At 39.8% G+C, this 17498-nt stretch overlaps 1 pseudogene; it reads right to left on the bottom strand.

Annotated features, from left to right (window-relative positions):
- Positions 1–658: 658 nt before the first annotated feature.
- Positions 659–10498, bottom strand: LOC121536112 (annotated as a pseudogene).
- Positions 10499–17498: the final 7000 nt, after the last annotated feature.

Here is a 17498-nt window from a genome sequence, read left to right as displayed (position 1 = left end):
CACAAAAACTAAAGAGACTACCGAAAGTTATGTTTACTACAACTCTGCATAGGGAAAAAATGATTAAAATATCTTGATCGTATTGCGCACATTTTGGCGTATGAAGGCCATGTGGATTTAGAACGTGCGGGCTGAAATGTTATGCTTTGACCAATCATTTCCCTTTTCTCTGGTATAATCTGAACTATGTTCAGACGTTTCAGTCTAATGCCGTACTTCTGGTGTATTACTGTACTAAATCTCCTTTCCTTTAACGTATTTCAACAAGTCCTCGGGTCATGAGATATTTATCCTCTGATCTTTTAGTACAGAGCATGTTGAAAGGGTCACCCTTGTGCCAACCACAACCTAACTCTTAAACTTAGACTGTTAACGTAGGCTACTCTTGTAGGGTTGTTTCTATGGACTGGGAGAGTTAAATTACATGTTTGCCTTAAGCAACATCATGAACAAGTAGGCTATAGTGTATAATGTAGTACTAAGAATTATTTGCTATGCTGGGAAAAAGTCATCAAATGAGAACCAAACATTCTTTGTTCTGTGTGAGGAGCTCCAAACACATCAATGAAGGTGTATGATGCATGGCACACCAGTGCAGAAATGTCTGATGTCATATGCTTTGTGCCTGTGTGATTAGCTAGATTTCCCCTTCCCCCTCTTACCTATGGCCTGGCATGTGACTGTTGAGTGGAAAGTGAAAAGTCACATTGCATATCATACTGTTCATGAATACCTACATATACTGCTAGTGAGGGCATGAGATAATTTTTTACAATTCCCTTTGTTTGACCATACCTCTTAGATAGGGTTAGATTTTAAGTCCCCTATTTAGGGGACTGTGAGCTGTTCTGGACCGGTTCTGACTGACATTTTGGTGTACAAAGTGTTCTGTGAATGTGGCAGGGTCCAGTGCCTTATAGTGCCAGAAAGCCCCATCTATCTGCTTTCCACTACAACTCTGCCAGCGGAGCTGACTTGAAGTCTCAGGTTTCAGACCCACATTTGCATAGGGAGTGAGTGTCACATTTTCTGACCTATCTAGACAAAGAATAGTTTTTATTTTTATATTTTTATAGTATTTGTACTATGTACTTGAGCTTGTGTACTAAAAAGTGACTACACCACAGCAATTTATAACTATTTTACCAGAAAGGTGAGATCTAGACCTTTCTAGAAGTATGCAGCATTAGTAGTTATTCGTTATGGCCATCTCATGAAAAATTATTACTTTTGGGTATGTCTATTTGCAGGTTGGCATTTATTGTCATGACTCTTGACCCGGAGGCAGCTCTACAGAGTGGTCACTAACTATCACGGGCACAAAGTTATAAAATCTGATTTTAAACCTAACCCTAACCTTAACCACACTGCTAACCCTAATGCCTAACCCTAACCTTAAATTAAGACCAAAAAGTAAATGTTTGTTTTTATAAATTTTTACGATATAGCCCATTTTGACTTTGCAGTTGGCCCGTCTGGAGGAAATCGCTTAGTTCTGCCTCCATAGCAAGATTCATGACAGTAAACAGAAACTTGCTGTCTATTTAGGCGGAAATATACATTATGACATAACATTCAAGAGGTATGTAAATTCTACACATTCCTAGAGGTTACCAAACATTTTGCTTCGTGACCTACCAATTTAGGTGTCTATTGAGTCACGACCCACCAGGGTTAAGCAGTGAAAAAACATACCCAGATCAAAATAATAAGTTAATAATTTATTCATAAAACCTTCTTCTTCAAAACATTTAACTGAATGCGGATTTGAGTAGGGGCACTTGTGACCAATTCAAAAAAATAGACTATAATAATGACATTATTTGTAAGTACAAAAAATGTCACCATCTGTCGCGTCCAACAAGTGGGTCCCAACACACAGTATGGGAACCACTGCCTTATACAACGGGTACTATGAGGGTCACTGCACTTAACAGGATTAGCCAGAAGGATTACTGGAAAAAGCCAAATGGAATGTGTTTGTAGAAATTAGAAAGAAGAAGTGAATTGAGTAAACCATGGAGTTATTGTATAATTCAAGTAAAACTTAATGCACACAATTGAATTGAAAACAAAGGATAGGAAACATAATTGGAATCAGAATCAAAGGGTGTACAAATATTTATTCTCAAACATAGGCTACATTTTTGTCCAAGACATATGATCAAACATTACAGAGCAGGAACTGAAAATGGGCTCTCAAAAAATGAGTAAATATTCAGTAAATGTTCATTATTCTGTGTGGGTTCATTCCTTGTGTTGTTCTGATCGGCTGAATATAAATATTACAGTACTCGAACATTCTACCCTAAGTACTTTCTTGAGCTACAGTATGTTTTAATTGATCCTATAAGTATGACCATTTATTAGATGAATATGAACATTGCATACAAGTTTAATCAGAAACTGTAGGCTTTCTTTTAGTTACTGTTAGACTTTAGTTCAAGAAAAGTTCAAGAGTTGTCTATGTACTTTCTATTGTATTGTATTAAGGGTTCAAAGCCACGCTTTCTTCGTCGGTGCAGCATGTAAACCATGACTACCATGAGAATATCCCAATTGGTCAGAAGCCACGTAAATCTCTTCATTGGTCACAGGAGGGAAGAATGGCACCATTGTCACGACTTCCGCCGAGGCTGCCTCCCCTCCTTGTTCGGGCAGGTTTTGGCGTTCATCGTCACCGGCTTACTAGCTGCTGCCGATCCATTTATCATCACTCCACTTGTCTAATTTATCACACACACCTGGTCCTTATCCACAATTAGTCATTGTATAAGTGTTCCGTCTGCTTCCTTGTCTGTGTGGGTGATTGTTTGTTGTGAGCTGTGTGTAGCTCGGTTGAGCTACCCTTGCCATGTTGTTGCCAGGATAGATATTTTCCCCTGTGCCTGAGTTTTGTTGTCGCATGCTTGCGCAACTGTTTATCGACGGAATAAACTCTTTGGATGCGTATTGCTCTCCTGCGCCTGACTCCTTCTATCACATGCATCACAACCATGTTGTAATCTCTGTTGTGACCAATGGGGGCCATCTCATAGGGGAAACTGGAGTTTGGTGGAACAGACTTCCTCATCCACTCATCAAAAATGGCATCAGTGAACGCATGGAGAACCTATACAAATACGTTTCTTAGTTATACAAACTAAGCAAATACATATTTCTAGTATTATGAAATTTACTTGTTTTGTTTTATTTAATTAAAATGTTTCTTATTTATTTTATTTTTCATTACTAGAAAGATGGGGTCATTGGCTGCAGAGTGAGACAGAGCACTGGTTCCATTGAGGAAGGAGTGGACTAGGTTGTGCAGGTTGTTCACTGAGGAGTCAAGTTCTGCCTCGCCATCTGGTTTGTCATAGCCTTCAAGAGAATTCCTGTTAATAACAGATTATATTTTATGGTTAGGGTACACACATAACACTTTTGCCCAGAGAAAAAGTGAGTTATCAAAGGAAAATTACCTGAAGCTGAAGGTAGAGTTTTTGTAGTAGGGAGCACTGTCAAAGTCTCTGAGTCTGAGACAGCTCCTGACGTCATTCATGGTGGGAAGACTCATGTTGCTCCTCCCTACCTGACCTGTCCTTATACGTCCGTGGTCCTCTGTAGCGCAATTGGTAGAGCATGGCGCTTGTAACGCCAGGGTAGTGGGTTCGATCCCCGGGACCACCCATACGTAAAAATGTATGCACACATGACTGTAAGTCGCTTTGGATAAAAGCGTCTGCTAAATGGCATAATATTATTACACAAAGTGGCCAGGCGGTTATATTCATCCATGCTGGGAGAGAAGACAGATGTTATTTAATTATGAACAGAGATGCTATCCCCTGTACACATAAGTGCAGGTACGCACTTGTGTGCATGCGCACACACACACAAACACACACGCTCCTGTGCATGCATGTGCACACAAATACACACAGTCAAATAAACTCATTTTCATCAACACACCAAAATAGGAATGTTACAGCGACCATCAAAATACTCATTCACTTATGTAATCAGCTTAGCCACATACACTCAGCATTGTGACATAAATTGCTCCAGACCTTTTACACACCACCCCCCAATTGGAGAACCTGGACTGGTTACTCAGTCTGCCCTGTGGCAAAGTTCCAGTATGGAACAGCAAAGTTCTCATTGCCAGTCAGTTTCTGTAGAAGAGAGGTCATTCTACTATACACATTCTGTAGACATTTCCCATTAATGTACATACTCGTGAGAAAAATAAGGCCACAAAGAAATGACCTCCTCACTCTTACCTGCAGGTCTCTCTCCAGACTGAGTAGGTGGTATCTGTGCCAGGTTATAAAGGCAGGTCCTTTGTGGGAGAAATCAATGTGTTTGAAAGGACGTCCAGGTCCTAGAAAATATTTAACATACTGGTCATAGAAATGTAATAGATATTCCGTTTTTTAACATTGTGCACATGTAAATGGTCATCAATATACTTTCTTGTTTGTTTGATTGTTTGTGTGATACATCACATTTACCAAGGAGCATTTCTCTGACGGAGTAGTAATGCTGCCACGTAAAGAAGTCGTAGATGGAGATGTTGGAGAACTGGGGCTGGGTTCCATTGGGCCCCAGCAGGCCCAGCCAGTGCTGTGTGGCGATTACATAGTCTGGGTGGGTGGTGTTCTTGGCCCGGTCCAACACATCCAGGAACTCCTGAAGCTCCGCTGGAGTCAGAGAGTGGATGTTCTTCCTCACCACCGGGGCTTTACGCACGTCACAGTTTGGTCCTGTCCAGCCAAACTTACACTGGCCACAGTCGAAGCCACCAAAGTTACCTAGACACATAAAGGGAATATAGATCATAGGTATACGGTACAATATACTAATAAGCTGTTTACATTTCATTTTAACCTAAAGTTACAGTGGGGAGAACAGGTATTTGATACACTGCCGATTTTGCAGGTTTTCCTACTTACAAAGCATGTAGAGGTCTGTAATTTTTATCATAGGTACACTTCAACTGTTTTTGTACCAAATATTAAGTTCTGCTTTTCTGATGTATCAAATACTTATGTCATGCAATAAAATGCAAATTAATTACTTAAAAATCATACAATGTGATTTTCTGGATTTTTGTTTTAGATTCCGTCTCTCACAGTTGAAGTGTACCTATGATAAAAATTAGAGACCTCTACATGCTTTGTAAGTAGGAAAACCTGCAAAATCGGAAGTGTATCAAATACTTGTTCTCCCCACTGTAGATACTTATATAGATAATACAGATCCCTTAGAGGAAGTGTGCAGTTTAATATTTTAATATTATAATGTCATTACTTACCGAAGCACCTGCAAGTTTGATTACAAAAATTGTTGGCCACCTTTCACGGTCATCTCGGTTTCTCATTCGATATGGTCCACCCCAGGGTTTGGTACTGACTCTGATGTCGGAGCAGTTTCCTCGTCCAGATAAAGTTCCACACACATTAGCAGGATCAGAGCTGAGAGCAGGGCAGCACTGCTTTGAGACGATCCCCTCCACCGTGCTACAGACTCATCATCTTTCACACAGCTGTAATCTTCTGCCTTCTCCCTAAAAATTAATTTGTACCCCAGTTCACAGCAATGATGTGGTCAATAAGTTCCAATAAAACACAGCGATGGAACTAATTACATTTCATGGTTTTGTCTTTCCCATTTAGAAAAAAAAGATATATTTCAAGGTCCACTTCGTAATTTCCAACGCATTCAGCACAATAACAGATAGCATTGACAGTGGGTTGCAGGCCTACAGTAAATTCAACCGTTCTTTCCAGAAATAACGAACTAAGATTTCTGGGGACAAGTGATAAAAATACCCACCCTGTGTCTTTTAAGATCCCAGATAACAATGATGTCAGTATGTTTGCACAATGCCTTCCCTCAGTTAAAGATCCCGTGGTAGCAGATGAGAAAAAAAAAAATGTATTGGCCCTCCTGGCAATTGATCATGTGACAAGATAAGCCTGAGTTTTTCTCATACAGTTAATCTGATGCCCATTCCCATTCCCAACCACAGAAGTACCACAGTAACTGTAACTATTTGACATTATTCACACCACTTTCAACTCTACCATTGTTTTCTAAAACTGACCCCTGGCAGAATGTATGAACTTCCACTTTGGTGCTTTTAATGCAAAAAGGCATAGTTCAGTAGGTGTTTCATCTCCACAGTCATAAACAATTTGAACATTTTAAATAACTTTCATCATCATGTGTGTACCTTTCTCTGTTTACTGTTATCTGGTCTTCACTGTTTATCTGGTGACACTGTAAATGTACATTAATGTACATTTACATTTCTGAGTGTCTTTGTTTGTGTCTTTTTAAAATTGATATCCAATGGATGACTAACCTTTCATGTACTCTACTACAGTATGTGACTATAGTCACACTGGTATCATCTGATAGACCCCTAAGGACCTCTTTCGAATCATGTGTTCAACTGAATGTTGCCCAAACTTCAATGAATATGCACTTTTCAACAAAACAAAACAACTTTAGAATTTGTGCAAATGCTTCTCATCATGTACTTTTTCAAGCAGTGCATAAGTCATATTATACCAGTTTCCTTCCATCTAGAAGTACAGTTTCAAGATATTTCCCCCCACAAACAATCACATTTTCTTGGACTAAAAAATCTTTATGGTTTACCATTCATTTCAATAGATCTTTAGAGCACTTTGAATTTATTACATTATATCCTAAATCAAGCTTTTACATATCATAAAATGGGAAATGTGTCATATAGAACCCCAAAGCCTCCATTGAAACACATGGTGGTGCTAGAGAGCCATTTTTGAAATACAATGGCGGCAAGTGTACTGGAAAATAAGTATTTGAGGTTATGTACACAGTTGAATAAGTGACTTCTTATGTTCAGCTTGTCACTGTAGTCCAGCACTCCAATGTTACAAGGTACAATTTCTTCCTGTTATAGCTTTAGAAAGTACCAGCATAACGAGGTAAATGGGTTGTAGCTGGGTCGTTCCACGAAATGAGTGCCTTTTGCGTCCCTTTGATATTTTAAATAGAAATTGTGCACAAATAAATACTTTTTAAAGCCTGTTATATTAAGTTCCCTTTAATATAGACCACATGGAAAATGAAATAAATCAGCATTTTGATATGTCCCTCTGTGCATCCTCTGTGACTTCTAGGTAGATTTGAACCCATTTAACCCCAAAATGTGGACACATTTTCACCATCATTGTAAAGCCCTAGTTAATTTGTTGCTTTGACTAAGTAATTTCTAAAGATTATTATTGATTTCATGTGATTAATGATTAAAAAAATAATAATAAAGCCTGTCCCTCATTTTAAGTTCAACCATGTTACGTGAACGGAACTGAACTCTAGTTTTAATAAGGTGATACTATTCCATTTTACTTTTTTTTTTTTTCAAAACAAACATTGAACATCTAATAGTCAAATCATAGTGTAAAAGCAGGTGAGCTGGTTATACTCTTTTTTTCTAGGTACTGGTTTTGTGGTGGAAAACTGAACGGGTCGAGCATAACACGTCAACCCTGTTACCCACAGATAGACAGGCTAGAAATGTGTTCACAATTACATTTTTTTGTGAAGCTTGCTTTCAATTGCCCCTCCCTGTTGCACACAACAAGCTTCCATTCCCCCTCTCACAAGGGGATTTATGGCTGATTTAAGATGAAATAGTCAACACTGTTACAGTCAACCCTGTTACTTTCTTCGGCACTTAATAGGCACTTACTATAGCCCCTTTTTTAAATTTAACCTCTTGAGATGGGAAATGTTTTTTATTAAGTTGAACATGTGCTCTTTATGACAAAATGTTAAAATTAGATGAAATAAACGTTTTTTTCACCAAGTTAAACTACTCAAAAGGCACCTAATTGGTGGAACGACCCAGCTATTCAGACGTGTAATCTGTTAGTTTATTCCTGAGATTTGGCACCTACTAATACATAATCTGTCCCTGATATCGTGAAGTTACACTAAATTCTAAGAAAACACAGGAAATACTCAGAAATAGGCACTAGTCTTTTGGGGGCACTAAGCGAGATTTGGTTGGTCCCCTGGAGCTTGCCCTGCATGTTAGTATAAACGTGACATCAGTCAAAACACCTCAATACAAAACATGGTATCAAGAACAAGATAAAACTAGCTGAAACGAGCCACCAACGATTCCCCATATGGCAGCTTCTTGTCATTGTTTTCAGCTATCTGGCCATCCAGAATCACAACAACACATGGCCTTCTGCCCCATTAAGCGCGCGCATCATTTTTGTGACGTTGTTAGCTAACCTGTCTGTTGTGCCCGGTAATGCTTTTATCCCCTCCATTTGTTTCACCTCCTCCCCATTATCATTTAAATTAATGTAATATCAACCTTTGATTTTGCACTGAGTGGTTGAACACTGTATGAGAACAATTTGAGCGCTGTTGATTTTTGAGCTGCTAATTGCACCAGTGTGGAATATGCATGCAGTGCTGTCCTCTTTTGTTTTGGTTTGAGAGACAATATTGCCCGGTTGTGTTGAAAGTCCTACCCGTATCAGCCCCAATAGAAGTGGCATTGTTCTAAAATGGAAAGTTCCAAATGAAAGGCCAGCATTACATAAAGGGAAAGTGCTGCTCAGCCTTTGAAGTGCTGCAAATGAAAATTCTCCTTTAATAGCATTTCAAAGAGATATCACAGAAGGAGGTGATGCTTCATTTGTGAAATGATCTACTTGTTACCATGTTGATGGCAAAATGCATCCATTTCCTTAATGGATATGTGAATATTCTGTTCAGTGTGTTGTGCTCTGTACAGAATTGGAGGAATATAATGTGTTGGTTGGAAGAAAGAGGGCCTTTTCTAATTGTAATCGAGAGTACTTCAGTTTCATTCACTGAGAACCGAGCTCAGTGGTCTGAAAATAGGAAGAACTGATTGGAGGAGCAGCTGAATCACCTGATTTAAACCAGCACTGTAACCCACACTCACAGCACCTCAGTCTAATTGATAGAAAGGCATCTTTTGTCCTCTCAGATCGCGATTGACACGCCTGCTGAGGCAATCACACACTGTTAAAAGTGAACGGGACTGGAGTATGGTGGATGCTTGCACTCTTATTCATGGCTGACCAAGAAAGACCTTACCTTGTTTATTTTGTGGTGTTGCGTATGAAAGCCATTCAGATTCAATGTGTTCTATCAGCTGAAAGGATGCTTTGACATCTACTTATAGCAGAGATACAGTGTAAACCCAATTACCCATGCTAGTGTTAGAAACCTTCATTTAGAATCATAGAAGGTATAGTACAAATGTAAATATGAGGTTACAGGTGTGGCCCGATTTCTACTTTTGGGTTCTATTTCATGATAGTTCATGCCTTCTTCACCAGCTCTGTATATAGGCACCTTTCTATATAGGTCATCACCTGTTGAATTGCTTTACATTTACAATGTATTATAGGAACTTCTAGAGAGAGAGAGCGAGAGAGAGATGCAGTATGTTGAAATGACATCAGGGGGGCAGTATTGTTTTGTATTGTTCAGGGGCATGATTGACCAAGCCATCTACATTGCCTTCATGATGCTTTCCCAAACACACCATGAAATAGTCTAGGTATGGAAAGATTTGTACATTATTAACTGCCACCATTTAAAATTCCAACCATTCCAGGTTTTACGGTGGTCTGGGTGGTGTAGCCTATAGATGTAAGCCTATTGAGTGTCCCAGTATACCGTCTTAATCCTCTTTAAGACTTCTATATCCACCTTCAAACTAATAACTAGAGGCAACTTATCCTCACGAACTAGTTTACTAACTTCTCTCACAAACTGGCCTAATTAGTCACTGGAAAATAAGATTAATTGTTGCTGTGAAATAATGCTTCAGGTCAATTATTTAGAAGATTCCCATGATGTTATCTTCAAATTGTAAAGCCAATTCAAGGACAAGCAGCATGAAAAACATTGTTGTTAGATAAATTGCCATTAAAGGTCAACATGCGTTGAAAGTAATCGAGATGCTATCCATGATCATCAACATAAGGTTTATATGGGCAACCTACAGTACAGTACAACCAACGCTCATTACATGCATTTAAAGGGCCCTGGCCTAATTACTAATCTCTTTCCTTGTACCATTAGAAATGGAAATTAGAAGTACAAAAAAGACCTTGGGCACTTTTCAATCAGAATACATTCAAGTTGCATTATAGAGGGATAAAAAGAGCGTTGAGTGTTTAAAGTGCTCGGCTGTTCCATGCTCTTCTCACAAATCCTGTCAAGAGCTATAATGCATTATCCTCTTTAAGTGAGCATTTCCAGTGAGCACCGTCCGACACCGACGTCCATGGATGTTGAAAAGACATTGAAATTTGATTTGGCCCAAACATAGAGGTCTAAGATGACTCCTATGTCTTTGTCATTACACTTTTTTGTATACCCATTACCCAATCAGGACCAACGTTGATGACTATTGACTACTGAATATAAGCTTGCATTAGTACCGTCCGACACCGACGTCCATGGACGTTGAAAAGAAATTGAAATTTGATTTTGCCCAAACATAGAGGTCTAAGATGACTCATATGACTTTGTAATTAAACACTTTTGTATACCTATTACCCAACCAGGACCAACATTGATGACTATTGACTACTGAATATAGGCTTACATTACCAAATCTGAACCAAGCATCCGTGTTTCACAAGTTTGGACAGCACAGTACAACACAGTAGAGCACAGCAGAGTACAGTACATTAAAGTAGAGTATAGTCTATTTCAGTACAGTACAATAGCGTAGAGTACAGCACAGTAGAGCACAGTAGAGTAAAGTACAGTATAATGTACTATATTGTACTGGACCCTACTGTACTTTACTGTACTTTACTGTACTGTTTTCTACTGTCCTGTACTGAACTTAACTCTACTGTGCTTCACTGTACTGTACTGTGCTGTTCAAACTTGTGAGACACAGATGTCCGGTCAGCTTAGACATCTGGTCCAACCAAATTTGGTCTTGTTTGAGGGCCGGAGCTCATTCGAATAATACCCAGCATGCTTTGAAAATGTTACTTTTCACATTTACAATTTGGCCTTTTACCAGACGCTCTTATCCAGAGCGACTTACAGTCAGTGCATTCAACTAAGATAGATAAACAAACACACATCACTGTCATAGCAAGAAACACTTTTCTGTTACTGTTACTGAGAATGTTATTGTAGTTTAGGTGTTCTGTTTTTTTTTTCTGTTGGTCTGAAAACTTTTAACATGATCACTACAATTTTGAAAACTTTGGAATAAGCTATCCTAAGTCCATGTGAAAGATGGGAGGAATAATAAATATTCTTCAGTTTGCTCCATTTTCCTATTTTAATTGGAACAAAATATTTTTAATGTGATATAATGCTTTCTTCATTGACATGTAGACATAAGTGAATGTATGTACGGTTGAAATTTGGCCATAGAAACAATGACCAAAACAAATATGTATTTTCAACATCCGGAAAATATGTATTTTCAACATTCATTCAGAACCAAAAATTAACTTAATTTCAACGTCATTTTGCTCACTGTCCTCTGTCCTGGATCTCAGGATCTGCAAAGCACAGACAATTGTTCAACAATTACAGTATAACAAGGGAATAAAATATGGTATATTGTTGTGGAACTGGCTGCTGAAAACAAAACTGCTATTTATTTTTTGCTATGCCAAAATCAGAATATTGGCTAGACCAGTGATTCTTTCTCCAGTGCTTCCCGCCCACCTCTCTGGCAGCTTACCGATTTACATTTGAACATAATGCAGGCATTAGAGGAGGCACAAGGCAGCCCTGATAAGTTACAAAGTGCTCCAGGGGTAAATCTCGTAAGAAGAGGTTTTGGAGTTATTTACAGCGTTCAAATCCTTCAAAATGCATGGCTGGAGGAAGAGATTTGTTTTGCAGTTGATGCTTTGCACACAAAGCAAACACAATGCATATGGAGGGTGTTAAGCTACAAATGACCAGATGACAGTCTATGCTAATAAACTGATCCCATCACATGACCTGGGTGGAGACTATGATACCACACAGGACAACAAGGCTGCTGTTGGTTGTTGCATACAAGAGCCTCATTGAAACACAGGCTCTGGATTCAAAATAGAGGGAAAATAAGAGAGACAAATTATTTTTCCAAACACAATTTAATTTTCAATGAAGAACTATTTAAGTTGTATGGCGTTTTCTCCACAAAGATATGTTTTGGATTGTGCAATTCACATAATATAAAACACACCCCAAAATGCTAAACCCTAACAAAGGAGGTTAAAAAGCAATGGATTTCCCTCTTATCAGAATTGCTTTCTGTACAGTTGTTCCATTTGAAAATGCATTTAATTGCAAATAGAAAAGAAGAGAGAGAAAGCCAACAATGCGAAGGCTGAAGCATTTTCTCATCTGCAGCGAGAGAGAGTATTCAAATGTAAGGGGGCAGACAATGAATGAGAGGAATCGTGCTCTGAATAGCCCTCTCTTTCTCTCCCTTTCACTCCCAGGCCAATCCAATGCCTTTTCCTTCCCTACTCTGAGGGGCGGGCTTTTCTCTCTCAGCTCAAACTTCCCCTCCACAAAACTGTAGAACAAACACAGCCACCTGAAAGCCTGGCTATATTTGACATGTAGCTGGGTACTATTGAAATTGTCACTTTGCTAACAAGTGTTATAGAGCATATCTGTTATTTTGACAGTATATTTTCTGACACTATGCCAAGGCTGAGAACCATGTTGTTGAAGTGTGCTCTGTTCAGTATTTACCTTGTGATGGATTCTTCATCATGCTGCTGAGTCTTTACCAATCTGACCCAGACCCAGAGCATCTCTACTCTCTGTCACAAAACTGAAGGGGGAGTACTGGAGGGCTCACGGGACACAAAGCGGTCCATGCCTGTGTCTTTGTGGGGCCAGCCCAGGGAGCACCCCCCAGTGTGTCTACCGTAGGTTTACTGGAGGAGCAGGGGAACGAGTTGAGGGAAGAAAGTGCACCCTTCAAACTTTCCACAACAGCTGGGAATTCTATTTTTTCTCAACAAAGATTTATACATATTTATACAAGCCCAAATGCTGATAGGAAGGTGGTAAAAAAATCTTAGAATTGCAGAGGTAAACTATATGTAAATGCCATAAAGTAATAGACTTGTAGTGCAAATCACACCATTTTATCTTTAATTTTGCTTTCGTACCCCCCCCTCCCCCCCTCCTTCCCCCATCCTCTTTCCTCTGGCTTAAAGGTGCATCAGAGATATGCATTTAAGCATATTCAGAACACGGGGCGTGAAATTAAATGTGTGGCAGAGTGAGAAAAATATACAGACGCTGGAGATGCCTTAAAAATAGTCATTTATGCAGATGGAGAGGAGTGAAATCATTTGCAATGGGATGACCCTCTCTCCAAGCATTTCTCCCCTCACTGTTCTTCCCTAATCTTGCACTGTATCTTCATTTTTCATTGAACTCGCCAGTTTGCTGCTAAGCAGCCTTGTAGATAAGGCAAAGTGCTAAAAGGAGACGACAGAAGGAGCTCAGTGGGCCCGTTTCTATTGCACTTTCACCCAAGGCAATGGGCAGAATTTAACGGATTCCTTCCAACATATGTTTTTGCCAGATAAGTAAACAGTGTGTGTCGGAAATGAAAAAAAAGCATTTGCAATTTAATGACATTACAGCTCCCAGCTTAGCCCGCCGTGCTGCGAGGCGAAGAGCAGAGAAAGGGGAGAGCGGAAGAATGGAACCGGGTGTCATCAATGTTTTTTTTTCTCTTTTCCCTTGCAAGAAGCAGCACTGAATTCTCCTCATTCTTTTCATAGCCCTTCACTTCTCCATACCTTCCTGCTATTTTCTCCTCTTGTTCATAGTTTCCTCTCCTTTGTCGGGATGAAATGATCTATTATTTTATTCAGAGAACTTGCCATTTTTCCTGCCACCTCTAACATCAGATTTCTGGAGTTAGGAAAGATCCACCCTGGTTTGGAGTCCTCCTCTTTGTCTCTCTCTTCCTCTCTTCTTATCCGTCTCTGTCTGGCTTCATCAAAGCACAATGGCCTGTCTGCACAATAAAGCAGCAATGTCTCTGTGTTGTCATAACATTCAGACTTAATACCAACACAGCAAGTGGGAAAGTAAAAGCAGAAAAAGAAGCTTCTACATTTCAGAAGAAGTCAAAGATCCTTGCCTGTAAAGACTCAGTGATTTTCCTTTTTTCTCTTTTCTTCCTGTGGGCTGTCAGACAGCTGCCTTATTATAGAAGGCTAATTGTGCAGGAAAGCAGATTATGAGAGTGGTAGGATGTACTCCTTGACCATGTGCTAATGTGATGACAAGTTTGGGGACCCTCTAAGCGAAAGGCATTGCATGCCAGGGCACCTTTTGGCACTGGCTTTAATCTGCCTTTGGTATTAACTCAGCAAACCGGTTTGTTTGAGTACGGATCAATCGCTCGCTCATTATTTTTACAAGAAAGCTTTATATTCGAGACGCTTTCCTGGTGTTGATCTCTCATTAACCATGCTATGTAAATGCACTGGCAATCCCTGTGTAAGGGATACGATGTCACCCCCGGGCCCAGGCTTGCAGAGGCACGTTACCGAAAAGAAGGGGCAGGAAATTTGGGTCAGCTTCCTTCGCCAAAACTTGAATTTCAGGTTTCTGCTTAAACCCCCTGCTCTGCCATTCTCCTTTAATGTGTTTTTTGTTTGGTGATGTTATGTTTTAAATGTCAGCCCTGGAGCTGTCCAGTAATTCAGGAGAGACAAAAAGAGCCCTGTGTCTCAGAATCTGATCCAAGTGTTCATGTTACCTCTGTAATCGCTGCTGGCTGCAATGTATACGCCCTCCATTCACTCCCTGTCTCTTCTACCACCTTCTCTATATTTACTGTATAGGCGCTGGGTGAGGAATAGGTTAAATAGGGCTAGAGTTGGGTGATACAGATATGGGACTAAATAGAAATGAGTCAATGGATCACTAAGTCAAAGGGTCATCTTGATAGCATAATGGGATGACTACTACCCATTGTGTAGGCTACGCTGTTCATGTAGAGGGAAATGAAACTGCATGAATAACTGACTGTTAATAACTGAAGGATTCAGCTACCTGAAATACCCAAGCAGTCAAGATGCATTGTACATCAAATTAGGGATACATATTCCAGCATGACTACTTGCTGTTCACCAAAAAACAAAAAATATATATGAGAGACATCCAACAATGTGAGATATTCAAATATCTGTTTGCATGTTTGTGAGAACAAGATGTCTGTGGTATGAGACATAGGTGAGAAATGTATTTGGCAAAAATATACTCTGGCATGGTGAATGACGCAACAGTAAAATTAAGGTGACAGCCCCAGTCATTGACTTTGCATTTCTAAAGCGCCCTACATCCATAAATCTATGTCTCATTAGTGCTCTATGTCAACTATATGTATTTTTACACCTGCCTTCCTTAATCTCTTCAGTAAAGTCTGGAGCTGGTTTGAACTCATTCAAGTTCCTAGTGTGTCACCTATGACACTTTCTATGGGTACCAGTCATAAGGAAAAGTTAGGGTGCTGGTGAAGGCTCTAGCCTTCAACCCATTTTGAAATAGCAATTCAAGAAACACTTTTCCACATGACCCATTTCAGATTATAGCAAACAACTACATTTCCTATTTGCTTGAAAACTTTGTGTGCAGGCAGTTTCAGACCTTTTCCACCTAGGAAACTTTAATCTGTGGCCTCATTGACTGCAGAAGCAGTGCTGCCACTCTGTACCATTGGGCCAAATAACTAGTCTTTACATTCATGTTACTATTGGCAGCTTTATATGGGAGCTATTTTATATGCACTTTAAGGCAGCACTAGGGCAGAATGAGACCATGTAAGCTAAGTGATATAAAAAAGCATGAACATTATTCAACACACTCTTCCAAATGAAGGGCCTCTCTGACTGAGGAGAGAGATCTCAGAATAAGGAATGTCCACAGGTACTTGAACATGTCATGCCTGCTTTTGTTAGTCTATAGTCATCACAATGAGAAAAGGAAGTATGGACGGACCTCTATTTCTCTCTCTCGCTCGCTTTTTCCATCCCTCTCTCCAGTCCTCCTCCTGACTTCAAATCAAATCACATTTTATTTGTCACATGCGCCGAATACAACAGGTGTAGACCTTACCATGAAATGCTTACTTACAAGCCCTTAGCCAGCAATGCAGTTGTAAGAAAATAGAGTTAAGAAAATATTTCCTAAACTAAATGAAAAAAAGAAAAAATAACATATTTTTTTAAGTAATACAATAAAATAACAATAATGAGGCTATATACAGGGGGTACCGGTAGCGAGTCAATGTGCGTGGGTACAGGTTAGTCGAGGTGTGCTGAATTAATTAATCAATTAAGATGTGAACATGTTACATCCAGGTCAGTTTCACAGCACCTCAAAACAAAGCCAATACACATGCTTTGTTCAAGAGTCAGTACTGCTCTGTATAACTCTACTATAATGACAAGGAACAGACAACATTACAACAGTTGCTCTGTTCTCGATGTGTTCACACAGCAACATGTGAAATCTGAGTGGACCATTCATAATAGATTTATTCTGAAGACCTTTACATTATTTCACAATTAAGGTATGAAGTCATGCTCTTAATGAGTACAACGAATGGCACGTTTCATATGCTGACCAAGTTTAAAGATTGAAAATGTGCATTTGCTGCTGAATATGACATGGGTCCCATAACAATTATGCATTTGTGACCATCAGTACACCATGACAGCACAGGCAGGGTATACAGCAGTAGCTATATACAATTTGAAGTATTGTAATACATAAATCATGATTCACACTATTTACATATGCACTACATGAACAAAAGTATGTGGACACCTGCTCATTCAAAAATAAAGGGCATTAATATGGAATTGGTCCCCCCTTTGCTGCTATAACAGCCTCCACTCTTCTGGGTTGGCTTTGCACTAGATGTTGGAACATTGCTGTGGGGACTTTCTTCCATTCAGCCACAAGAGCAATAGTGAGGTCGGGCACTGATGTTGGGTGATTAGGCCAATTCATCAGGTGTTTGATGGGGTTGAGGTCAGGGCTCTGTGCAGGCCAGTCAAGTTCTTCCACACCGATCTCGACAAACCATTTCTGTATGGACCTTGCTTTGTGCACAGGGCATTGTCATGCTGAAACAAGGAAGGGTCTTCCCCAAACGGTTGCCACAAAGTTGGACGCACAGAATCATCTAGAATGTCACTGTATGCTGTAGCGTTAATTTCCCTTCACTGGAATTAAGGGGCCTAGCATTGGGGCAGGTAGCGTTCTCCTGGCATCCGCCAAACCCAGATTCGTCCGTCGGACAGCCAGATGGTGAAGTGGGATTCATCACTCCAGAGAACACATTTCCACTGCTCCAGAGTCCAATGGCGGTGAGCTTTACACCACTTCAGCCGACGCTTGGCATTGCACATGGTGATCTTAGGCTTGTGTACGGCTGCTCGGCC

This window comes from Coregonus clupeaformis, chromosome 23 (assembly GCF_020615455.1).
Source record: "Coregonus clupeaformis isolate EN_2021a chromosome 23, ASM2061545v1, whole genome shotgun sequence".
In the NCBI taxonomy this organism is placed as follows: domain Eukaryota; kingdom Metazoa; phylum Chordata; class Actinopteri; order Salmoniformes; family Salmonidae; genus Coregonus; species Coregonus clupeaformis.
Note: the sequence above shows the minus strand (reverse complement) of the source record. Positions and strands in the feature narration are given on the sequence as shown.